Below are 13,401 nucleotides of genomic sequence, written 5' to 3'. Positions count from 1 at the left end.
TTTTTAACCAGCACACATTAAAACTCTTCCCCACACGCCAGCCTCTGCCTGAATTCCTCAACCTCTGCGTCTCGTATCTTTCCATTACTGGATCCACATATGACCCCATCTGCAGGCCAGGTCTGTTCTGAGCCTTAATAATTTCAAAAAAATAAGAGATGTTTTTAATGTCACCCTCTGAGATCTAAGACAAACTTCTAATCATGGTTGTTTAGACATAGTTGCAGAATTGAGACACAAATCTGTTCCATCCAAAAGTTATCACTGCAAAGCTGCAGGTCTTTATTTTCTCTGTCATTTTGGTTTACACATCCTTATTCTTCTAGTTTCCAAGTCAATGCCAGAGTCATCTTCTGGGAGCATTTTCCCAGTAAATGGCTGGGGCTTTGAAACCTGACTAGTTTTGATCAACTTTCTCTCCTTTGGAGTCTACAGTATTACTTTACATGGGCCCATATTCTAGCCCACAGACTAGAAAAACATCTATGAATTCAGTTTTAGATAAACATTGCTGCCTATCTGACTTCTAAATATTGAATATTATCTGGGAGATAACATAAAGGGCTATCAGTTGAAATTGTTGACTAATGGTGAACACTATTTTATTCAAGTCAAAAAACATACTGAAGCAAAGTAATTGATGAAATGACACTACGGCCCTGTCACCTAACAGCATTATATTATGGTCTGTGCTTTTTGACATAGCATTTAAATACATTTTATTATAGGACTACTTTTGTCCTAAATAGCATTTCTCAAGCATCTTTTTATTTTGTCATCGGGAGTGAAAATTGTGAATGTTATTTGTATTTCTGGCTAATCTGTTCTATGATTTTATTATTGAGATTCAATTGGCATACTAAAAAGTGACATACATTCACTTTTTAAAAGTATATAATTCAGTAGTTTTTAGAATATTAACAGAGTTGTTAAATCATCATCCCTATCTAGCTCCAGAGAATTTTCACTACTCCAAAAAAAAAAATTCCAAGTTTTGGTTTCTGGTCTCATATGTAAGGGGCTTGGAAGTTGTCACTTTATCCTAACAAGCAAAAACCTGAACAAACTGAAAAATCAACAACTCTTCTTAGATCTTTCAGAAAAGTGAGGTCAGAAGGAAAATCTGCTGCCCCCAAAATTAGAGAGACAGACCAATATAAAAAAAAAAATCACAATTCACTGTAGCAGAAATCCCTAAGAAGAAACTTCCATTGGAACCAACCAGTGCCTGAGTAGGAGACCTGAGTGGTTCCTACAATAGGACAAGTGTGAGCATTAAAAACTCCCAGGGAAACCAGTCATAGGGAGATCCCCCCACTTTTGTGAGTTTTACCCCTAGGAGTTCAACTACATTATCACAATGGATATTGGAGAAAAATTCCATGTGCTTCTGGCAGGGAGAGGAGAAAAGAAACCAATTCTCTGAAATAGACCAAAGCATTCTGCTCTTCCTAACAGGTCTGCCCTCTAGAGACACTATTTTACTATAGTGTAAGCTGTTACAGTTTTATTAGCACTTAAGTGACCTGGCAGAAGAGAAATATCCAATTCCTGCCTCCTGTAGTCATCCTGTTTCACTTCGTGAGAGAGAAAACTGAGAAGCGCTTCTGAAATTCTCAGTTCAAAGGCTTACTAAAAGACTGAGGACAAATCTTAGTTCTGTAGAATGCTTTCCCATCCTCAATACCTTCCCACTACATTACTAAAAGCCTTTCTGTAGCAAGTCTATTCCCCAGCACCTCATATCCAGCCATCAAGGAAAAATTACAAGGCATACTAAAAGACAGAAAAGCACAGTTTGAGGAGACAGCAAGCATCAGAACCAGACTAAGATATGGTAGGGATATTGGAACTATCAGACCAATACTTTGAAACAACTATAATTCACATGCTAAGGGCTCAGATGGATAAAGTGGATAGCATGCAAGAACAGATGGACAATGCAAGCAGACAGATGAAAATTCTAAGAATAAAAAAGAAATACTAGAGAGCAAAAACACAAAGAGACATGAAGAATGCTTTTCATGCTCATTGGTGGAATGGACATGGCTGAGAAAGAGTATCTGAGCTTGGACATATGGCATGGAAATACCTAACAGGAAAGCAAAGAGAAAGAAAATTGTGAAAAGAACAAATATCTAAGAACTGCAGTTCACCTATAAAAAGTATAACATAAGCAAAATGGGAATATGAGAAGGAAAAGAGAGTAAAGAACAGAAGAAATATTTGAAGCAATAACAATAAGGAATTTCTCAAATTAGTAACAGATACCAAACCATAGACCCAGGAACTCAGAGAACACAAGATAAATGTTTAAAAAGCTATATATAGACATATCATTTCACATTTTAGAAAATCGAAGATAAACAAAACATTCTGAAAGAAACCAGAGGAAAAACATGTTACCTATAGAGGAGCAAAGATAAGAATTATATCTGACTTCTCAGAAACCATATAAGCAGGAATAGAGTGGAGCAAAATATTTAAAATCTTGAGAAGAAAAAATTACCTAACAAGCTAGAATTCTGTACCCTTTAAAATTATCCTTCAAAAGTGAATGAGAAATAAATACTTTCTCAGGCAAACAGAGAAATCATCAGAAATCAAAATAGGCCTTAAACAAAAAATGTTAAAAGGAATTCTTTAGAGAGAAGGAAAATATTACAAGTCAGAAACTCAAATCTACATAAAGACAGGAAGAACATCAAAGAAAGAATAAGTTAGGGTAAAATAAAACTTTATTTTTTTGTATTCCCAATTGACCTAACAGATAACAGTTTGCTCAAAATAGTAATAGCAAAAATTTATTTGATTTTATATATATATAATTTCTGTATATATATAATATATATGCTTATGTATGCTATATACAAGTAAAATGAATGACAGCCATGATACGAGGGATGGGAGGAAATAATTCAAATTATTTTGTTATTACAAGATACATTACCTGTGAAGTGGTGATATGGTTAAATCTCTGTTCTCGCCCAAATCCCATGTGGAATTGTAATCCCCAGTGTTGGAGGTGGGGCTTGGTGGGAGGTGATTGGATTATGTGGGTGTAGTTCTCATTCATGGTTTAGCACCATCCTCTTGGTGCTCTTCTTGTGATAGTGAGTGAGTGAGTTATTGCAAGATCTGGTTGTTTAAAAGTCTGTAGCACTTCCCCCCACCCCCCTAGAGTTCTGCTCCTGCTATGTAAGAAGTACCTCACTCCCCCTTTGCCTTCTTCTATGAGTAACAGCTTCCCAAGGCCTCCGAAGAGGCAGAAGCCAATATGCTTCCTGTACAGTGTGCAAAACTGTGAGCCAATTAAACCTATTTTCTTTGTAAGTTATGTAGTCTCAGATATTTCTTTATGGCAGTGCAATAATTAACTAATATAGAAAATTGGTACTGAGAAGTGGAGCATTGCTATAAAGATACCTGAAAATGTGAAAGCAGCTTTGGAATTGGGTAACAGGCAGAGGTTGTAAGACTGTGGAGGGCTCAGAAGAAGAAAGGAAGATGAAGAGAAATTTGAAACTTCCTGGAGACTTGTTAAATTGTGATCAAAATGCTGATAGTGATATAGACAATGAAGTCCAGGCTGATGAGGTCTCAGATGGAAATGAGGAACTTATTGGGAAGTGGAACAAAGGTCACTTTGGTTATGCTTTAGCAAAGAACTTGTGCTTCGGTTCTAGGGATCTGTGAAACTTTAAACTTAAGAATAATGATTTAGGGTATCTGGCACAAGAAATTTCTAAGTAGCAAAGTATTTAAGATGTGACCTGGCTGCTTTGAACAGCTAAGTTCATATGCATGAGCAAAGAAATAACCTGAAACTGGAACTTATATTTAAAGGGGAAGCACAGCCTAAAAGTTTGGAAAATTTGCAGCCTAGTCATGTGGTAGAAAAGGAAAGCCCATTTACAGAAGAGGAATTCAAGCAAGCTGCATAAATTTGCATATCTAAAAGGAAGGCAAGTGCTAATATGCAAGACAATAGGGAAAAGGCCTCTAAGACATTTCAGAGATTTTCACAGTAGCCCTTCCCATCACAGACCCAGAGGCTTAGGAAGACAGTGGTTTTGTGGGCCAGAACCAGGACCCCAATGCCCTGCGCCACCTCTAGACACTGCTTTCTGCATTCCACCTGCTTCAGCTCCAGCTGTGGCTCAAAGGGGCCCACGTACATCTCAGACCACTTCTTCAGAAGATGTAAGCCATAAGCCTTGGCTCTTTCCATGTGGCATTAAGCCTGCAGGTGTGCAGAATGTAAGAAGAGTTGAGGCTTGGAAGCCTCTGCCTAGATTTCAGAGGATGGATGGAAATACCTGGATGTCCAAGCAGAAGCCTGCTGCAGGGACAGAGTCCTCATGGAGAACCTCTACTAGTGCAGTGCAGAGGGGAAACGTGAGGTTGGAGCCCCTACACAGAGTCCCCACTGGGGCACTCCCTAGTGGAGCTGTGAGAAAGAGGCCACTATTCTTCAGATCCCAGAATAGTAGGTCCCCTAGCAGCTTGCACTCTGTGCCTGGAAAAGTTGCAGACACTCAACTTCAGTCTTTGAGAGCAGCCACTGGGACTGGATCCTGCAAAGCCACAGGGGCAGAGCTGCTTAAGGCTTTGGGAGCCCCCTGTTTGCATTAGTATGCCCTAGATGTGAGACATAGAGTCAAAAGGGATTATTTTGGAGCTTTAAGATTCAATAAGTGTTCTGCTGGGTTTTGGACTTGCTTGGGTCCTATAGTCCCTTTCTTTCGGCTGATTTCTCCCTTTTGGAATGGCAATGTATACCCAATGCCTATACCCCCATTGTATGTTGAATGTAGCTAACTTGTTTTTGATTTTACAGGCTCATAGGTGGAAGGAACTAACCTTGTCTTAGACGAGACTTTGGACTTTGAACTTTTGAGTTAATGCTAGAATAAGTTAAGACTTTGAGGGACTGTTGGGAAGGCATGACTGTATTTTGCAATGTGAGAAGGACATGAGATTTGGGAGGTGCTGGGGTGGAATCACCTGGTTTTAATCTGTGTCTCCACTCAAATCTCATGTTGAATTGTAATCCCCAGTGTTGGAGGTGGGGACTGGGAGGAAGTGATTGGATTATGTGGGTGTAGTTCTCATTAATGGTTTAGCACCATCCTCTTGGTGCTCTTCTTGTGATAGTAAGTGAGTTATTCAAAGATTTGATTGTTTAAAAGTGTGGAACACTTTTCTTCCACAAGTCCTGCTCTTGCTGCGTAAGAAGTGCATCACTCCCCTTTTGCCTCCTGCCATGTATAAAGCTTCCTGAGGCTTCCCCAGAAGCAGAAGTCATTATGCTTCCTGTACAGTGTGCAAAACTGTGGCCCAATTAAAACTCTTTTCTTTATAAATTACCTAGCCTTGGGTACTTCTTTATAGCAGTGCAAGAATGGACTAATACAAGTGGTATAGTGTTTCTGAAAGTGGGCTTAGATTAGTTGTAAATGTGTATTATAAATTCTAGAAAAAATATTATAATAGTAAAAAAAGACTACAGTACTAAAAATAGTTTTAAAAACCCACTAAAACAATTAAAGTATCATGACTGACATACTGAGAGAGGATAAAATGGTATTATATAAAATAAACAATTAAAACCACAAAGGCAAAAAAAAAAAAGTGGAAAAAATTGGGACAAAGTATAAGGGCAACAAGCTGAAAATAATAGCAACTATGACAAACATTAATCCAACAATATCAAGAATCACTTTGAACATCAATGATCTAAATGCACCAGTTAAAGTATGGAGATTGTTAGAGTGGGCAAAAAACAAGATCCAACTATTTGTTGTCTATAAGAAACCCATTTTAAATATAAAGATACATAGATGAAAAGTACATGGATAGAGAATGATATACAATGCTAATATTAATCAAAGTAAAGCAGGAGTAGTTATGTTAATTTCAGACAGAACAGCATTCAAAGGAAGGAAAGTTATTGGACATAAAATGGGCCATTATATAATGATAAATGTCAGTTCTCCAAGAAGACATAAAAAAATTAACATTTATATGACTAACAAAAGAGTAGCATAATATGTGAGGTAAAAACTGATTTAACTACAAGGAGAAAGAAATGAATCCACTATTATAGTTGAAGATTTCAACATCCCTCAATTAGAAATGGACAGATACAGCAGTCAGAAAATCAGTAAGGGCATAGTTGAACTCAATAGCACCATCAATTAACTGGGTATAGTTGAATATCAACTGAATATCAATTAATGTAATTTATCACATCAACAGGCTAAAAAATCACATGATCATGTTAATGGATGCAGAAAAAACATTTGAAAAAATCTAGCATCCATTTATAATAAAAACTCTCAGCAAAGCCGACTAATAGAGGAACACAATATCAAATACCACATGTTCTCACTTAGAAGTGGAGGCTAAATATTGAATACATATAGACAAAAAGATAGGAACAACAAACCACTGGGGACTGCTTCATGGGGGAGGATGGGAAGGAGGCATGGGTTGGAAGGCTACTTATACTACATTCGCTACCTGGGTGATGGGATCATTCATACACCAAGCCTCAGCAACATGCAATTTGCCCATGTAACAAACCTGCACATGTACTCCCTGAACCTAAAATAAAAGTAGCAAAAGCAAAGAGAGAATGAGAAGAGAAGCCACAGACCTAGGAGGAAATATTTTCAAAAGACTTATCTGGTTCTAGATCCTTGAGGAATCGCCATACTGTCTTCTATAATCATTGAACTAATTTACATTCCCACCAACATGTAAAAGTGTTCCTATTTCTCTACAGTCTCACCAGTTTCTCTTGATTCTTGACTTTTTAATAATCACCATTCTGACTGGCATGAGATGGTATCTCATTGTGGTTTTGATTTGCATTTCTCTAATGATCAGTGATATTGAGCATTTTTTCATATGTTTGTTGGCTGCATAAATGTCTTCTTTTGAGAAGTGCCTGTTCATGTTCTTTGCCCACTTTGAAATACCATTTGACCCAGCAATCCCATTACTGGGTATATAGCCAAGGAATATAAATCATTCTATTATAAACATACATGCACATGTATGTTTATTGCAACACTCTTCACAATAGCATAGACATGGAATCAATGCAAATGCCCATCAACGATAGCCTGAATTAAGAATATGTGGTGCATGTATGCCATGGAATACTATGCAGCCATAAAAAGGAATGAGATCATGTCTTTTGCAGGGACATGGATGGAGCTGGAAGCCATTATCCTCAGCAAACTAATACAGGAACAAAAATCCAAACGCTGTATCTTCTCACTCACAAGTGGGAGTTGAACAATGAGAACACGTGGACACAGGGAGGGGAACAACACACACTGGGGCCTGTTGGCAGGGAGTCAGGGGAGGGAGAGAATCAGGATAAATAGCTAATGCATGTTGGGCTTAATACCTAGGTGATGGGTTGATAGGTGCAGCAAACCACCTTGGCACACGTTTACCTATGTAACAAACCTGCACATCCTGCGCATGGATCCCAGGACTTAAAATAAAATTTTAAAAAAAGACATATCTGATAAGAGGCTGTAATCAAAAACATACAAAGAACTTTGAAAACTCAACAAGAAAAGTAATAGCTCAATGTAAAAATGTATAATACTTGAACAGATATTTTACCAAAAAAAGTTACACAGAAGATAAATAAGCATATGAAAAGTTGCTCAATATCATATGTCATTAGAGAATTGAAAATTAAAATAACAAAGAGATACTACCATATACCATTAGAACGGCCAAAAGACTAACACCACCAAATGCTGGCAAGGATGGGGAGCAACAGGAACTCTCATTCATTTCTAGTGAGAATTCAAAAGGGTACAGTCACACTGGAAGATAGTTTGGAAGTTCTTATAATACTGAACATATTCTTACCATATGATCCAACAATCACACTCCTTGGTATTTACCCAAAAGAGTTAAAAACTTATGTCTACACAAAGCTTGCACATGGATGTTTATAGCAGCTTTACTCTTCCTTGCCAAAACTTGGAAGCAACCACGATGTCCTTCAGAAGGTGAATGAATAAACGATGATATAGCTAGACAATAGAATATTATTTAGTGCTAAAAAGAAATGAGCTATCAAACCATGAAAAGATGTGAAGAAACCTTAAATTCATTTTCCTAATTGAAAAAAGCCAATCTGAAAAAGCTTTATACTGTATGATTCCAACTATATGACACTGTGAAGAAAGCAAAATAATGGAGACTGGAAAAAATTCAGTGTTTTCCAGTGGTAAAGGGAATGAGGGACAAATAGGCAGAGTGCAGAGTATTTTTAGGGCAATGAAACTACTCTGTAAGATACTACGATGGTGGATACATGTCACTATACATTTGTCAAGACTCATAGAACGTGCACCACCAAGAGTGAACTGTGATGTACACTATGGACTTTGGGTGATAATGTCCCCAAATCCCATTTGGGTGATAATGGGTGATAATGGGTTAATGTAGTTTCATCAATTGTAACAAATGTTTCACTCTGGTGTGGGATTTTGATAGTGGGAAAACTGTGCGTATGGGGCAGCAAGGGGTAAATGGGAAATTTCTGTACTTTGTACTCCATTTTGCTGTGAACTTAAACCTGCACTAAAAAATAGTCTAGGCCAGGTGTGGTGGCTCATGCCTGTAATCCCAGCACTTTGGGAGGCTGGGACAGGAGGATTGCTTGAAGCCAGGAGTTCAGAACAGCCAGGGCAATACAGTGAGATCCTGTCTATAAAAAACAAAAAAAAAATCAAAAACAGTAAAATAAGTAAAAAAGAAAAAAAATCTATTTAAAAAACCAACGAACAATAATATATCCACTAGCAATGGCTTCTGGTTCCTTTTCCCCTCCACTCCCTGGCAACCAGTAGTCCTATTTCCGTCTCTATGCATTTGCCTATTCTAAACGTTTCCTTATAAATGAAATAATATAATATGTGATCTTTTGTAACTTACCTCACTTTGCTTAGCATAATATTCACAAGGTTCATCCATGTGGTAACACATATCAATATTTCATTCCTTTTTTATTACAAATAGTATTTCTATGTATAGATACACCATATTTTGTTTAACCATTCGTACGTTGATGGACATTTGGATTGTTGCCACTTTTTCAGCTATTATGAATAAGGGTGCTATGAACCTTCTTACATACTTTTTTTTGTGGACATATGTTTTCCCTTCTCTTGGATATATACCTAGAAGTGAAATTGCCAGGTTGTCTGCTAACTCTATGTTTAGATTTTTGAAGAACTGCCAAACCGTTTTACAAAGCAGCTGCACATTTTACATTCCTACCAGCAATGCATGAGGGTTCCAATTTCTCCACTATTGTCTGTCATTTTGATTATGCTCATCCCTGTGGGTGTGAAGTGGTTATCACCTCAGCATGATGTTAATTTTCATCTCCCTAGTGACTAATGTCATCGAGCGTAGTTTCACATGCTTAATGAACATTTATATATCTTCTTTGGAGAAACATCTATTAAACTCCTTTGCCTATTTTTTAATAGGGTTATTTTTCTTGATACTTTTGTGTTCTAGGGTTCTTTGTATATTTTGGATACTAGTCTTTCATTAGACATGTGCTTTGCACATATTTTCTCTTGTTCTTTGGGTTGCCTCTTATAATTTAATTTTAAAATATAAGTTTCATGGAGGGAAACTTATGTAAAAGGTATTTTAATTATCATAAAAATGAATTTTATTTTCACAATTGTTTCTACAGGGGAGAAAAAGATATAGAAGGCCAGAAAACTACTAAAATTTGAGCACCTACTATGTGCCAAAAATTTCATGTATGTCATCTCATTTGATCCTCATGAAACATCTGTAAAGTCACTTCTCTATCTTAATTTCAAAGATAAGGGAACAGTTTTGGATAGATTAAACAGCATTCCAAACTCACTGAGTTCATAAAAAGCAAAGCAGGAATTGAATTGCATGTGTTTGACTCTAAGTCTTGTGCCACTTCTAGTGTACCAGATTTCCTCTCTTATTTTCTAAACTTCCCTAAACTTGATCAAAAGAAAATTAATAAGAAATTCTGTGCAATGCTTTAATGCTTCCAGTGAAAGCTGCTGTATTATTGCCTCATATGCATTTACTGGGCATGCACTAAATACCCCCTGGAGACATGTCACAGATCTACAGACTTGTATCCATGTTAGATTTTGCATTTGCATCTTACACTCCTAAAGGAAACAGAAGAGAAGCCTTTGTTGATTTAAATATCTTTTGAAAATTGCAGTAAAATATGTATCTGACTCAAGTTCTTTTGCCAGATGCTTTTATTTCTACACTATCTCATAATATTCCAAATAAGAAGTGATGATTGGAACCTAGGTCCATGTGACTGCAAATTCCATGGATTTCTCTTCTATACCTCTACATTAGTGAGCAATTGAATGACATCATACAGTTGATTTATTTTTGTCTATGCTCCACATAAACAAAACTGCTAGTGAAAAAAAATGAGTAAAGGCAATCATGCAAAATATTTTTGCTTTGTCCAAATAGCAAAATAAAAAAGAAGAAAAGTGCTTTCTATAACTGAATTTTTCTGTTGTTTTGGCATAGCATCACCTTTGGGCCCCCAACCCCACCTCCTTTATTTTATTTTTATCTTGAGCCCTAATATTTTATGGCTCTTCAAAAGATTAATGAAATAAGTAAGTTTCTCTAGTTCCATTCATTTTGTTGTACTGCTTATTTCCCTTAGGAAGACAAGTTTGGAGATTGTTGTATCTATCCTACGCATGTATTTCCCCTAGTTATATCAAATAGACTTTAATAATAATAGCTGACTGTTATGCAGCACATATGTGGTAGATGCCTTTCTAATTTGTATCTGATTCTCACTTCAAGTTTGCCTTATGGTTCTTGTTAAAGCCCAGAGAGGTTAAGTTAGTTAACCAAGGCCACAAGCTGGCAAAGTGGTAGAATTCAATCCAGATCTGTCCAGCCTCAGAGCCCAGGGTCTCTTTGCCACATACAACACACACTGTCCTTTACGGGGATTGAGTTTATCCAAGGGCCTAACAGATGGCAGGGGACAAACAGAAATACGGTAGAGGCAAAAGTCTACGTCCTCTCTGCTGTTGGTTTTAAGCATTACAGGCGCAGTGTTTTGGTATTTTGACTCTACAATGATATCACAACCTTCCATAGTAGTTATTATTTTCTCAACACCAAAGCATATTTAGATTTTGCAGACACATGGGGATGTGCGTAAAATGTAGTCTTTGCCTTCAAGGAGTGATTGTAATTAGAAAGAAAAGATAGACAATGTTTGTTATGCACATCTCTAGGCTTCAGCATCCTCATTTGCAAAATGAGGAAATTAAACTAAGTGACATCTAAGATAGATATCAGCTCCAAAATTTTATAATTTGTAAGACTCTTGGGTTAACAGAAAGGGGAGACCTGGTCAGGGACTCTATGCAGATAAAATGTTCTACCTACAACAAATCGTATATGAGAAAGTGTCCTGAAAAATAAAGACAAAGGCCAGGGTGCGGTGGCTCACAGCTATAATGCCTGCACTTTGGAAGGCCGAGTCAGGTGGATCACTTGAGGTCTGGAGTTTGAGAGCAGCCTGGACAACATGGTGAAAGCCCGTCTCTACTAAAAATACAAAAATTAGCCAGGCATGGTGACATATGCCTGTCATTCCAGCTACTCGGGTGGCTAAGGCACAATACTCACTTGAACACAGGAGGTGGAGGTTGCAGTGAGCCTGGATTGCACCACTGCATTCCAGCCTGGGTCACAGAGTGAGACTCTGTCTCAAAAATAAATAAATAATAAACATATAAAGGCATGTTATAGCAAAGTAAGAAGAACTCTGTGACATATACAAGGACAGACTGGGGAAAATGGAGAAGGTGAAATTGTGGCCAAAGAGAACCAAGTCCAGCTGAACATATGTAAGACTGAGTCAGGCTGGAAGGAGTGTAGAGTATGGAGGAGCTGCCTAGGAAAGTGCACCTAATTTTCAAAATGGACAATGCATTTAAAGGCCATATAAAGGACATTTTGCAATTGGAAAGAGAACATGATGTTCATAAATGTATATGGATATGAATGAAGTAGAGGAGAGGAAAGCAAATTACCCAAACAGACTCTATACGCAAGGTGAAATTCACATTCAATGATTATACTATGCATGGAATCACAGAGGCCAGGAGTTTGTGGTGAGGTGGAAGGAAACTGAAAACATGGCAGTTAGTAAGACAGTTAGTAAAATGAAGACAGTGATCTGTCTTTCCTATAATAGGTTGGAAATTAGAAAATATCCAATTTGAAAGCAGACAAAGAAATCCTATGGACAAATAAATCCCTTGACATCAAGTGAATAGTAAAACAAAAACAAAAACAATTTCATAGAGGGTATATGAATAGCTACCAACTGAGAATTTAAAACATCAAAACAAGCCATATGTATACAGTGTTATTATTTTATAGGTGAGAAAGGTACATCTCAAAGAGATTGCATAGAATCCCTAAAGTCTCAGTTATTAATCTGCAGAAGTTGAATTTAGTCCCACATCTGGGTGACTCCAAAGCATGTCTACTTGAAAACTAAAATATTACCCTTTCCAATGACAGCCAAATGAAAGTTTTGAAGTTGCATAACGTAGCTTTCCGCTTGAGCACATCCATAATGCTAGTCTATTTTTTAAATATTCAATCTCAAGATACTGTGGTTAGCCTATATTTAACACTAAATAAAGAACACAAAATAATTTTGGAAAAAAGTGCAAGTTTTTCTGAAAATTTTTTATGTGAGTATTTCTTTAGGGGAAAACGTGTGCCTAAATATGACTAAGCACTGTATAAAAACTTTAAAAAGTCACATCTTGAGAGAAAATACAAAGTATAATTAAATAGCCATGATAATACTCTCAATATCTCATTATTACTAGAATGTCTGCAAATAAGTCAGCCAAATACAGGGTGAAAATAAAGTAAGCTAATATATTAGAAGCTAGAATATAGTTAAGTCTTACTCAAATATTTTCCTTTTGAGGAAATCAGAAACTTTGTGCTTTGAAAATATTTCAATTGTTCCTGGCTTCCAAGGCATCTTAACACTTCCAACTTTATACTTCTAGAGAAATTCTTTTATTTCCTTTTCATGCTTCCTGAGGTTTGGACATAATGTTCTCTTTCCAGCCAGCTTTGCTGGGTTTCTGAACAGTTTAACACAGTATTCTTGGCTGGAGGGTCGGTAAGGGAAAAACAGCAAAGTATGAAGTTAAGAATTCTCATCCCATCTTTATTTAGTAGAATATGTTCATCTCACTCTCAGTTTTTCTGAAGCAGAAAAATGGATTACAGCAAGAGGTAGTATCAGTTCAGGTTCATTCAACTAAC

The sequence above is a fragment of the Macaca fascicularis genome, chromosome 5 (genome assembly GCF_037993035.2).
Source record: "Macaca fascicularis isolate 582-1 chromosome 5, T2T-MFA8v1.1".
Lineage (NCBI taxonomy): Eukaryota > Metazoa > Chordata > Mammalia > Primates > Cercopithecidae > Macaca > Macaca fascicularis.
The sequence above is the reverse complement of the archived record's forward strand: the minus strand, read 5'-3'. Positions refer to the sequence as shown.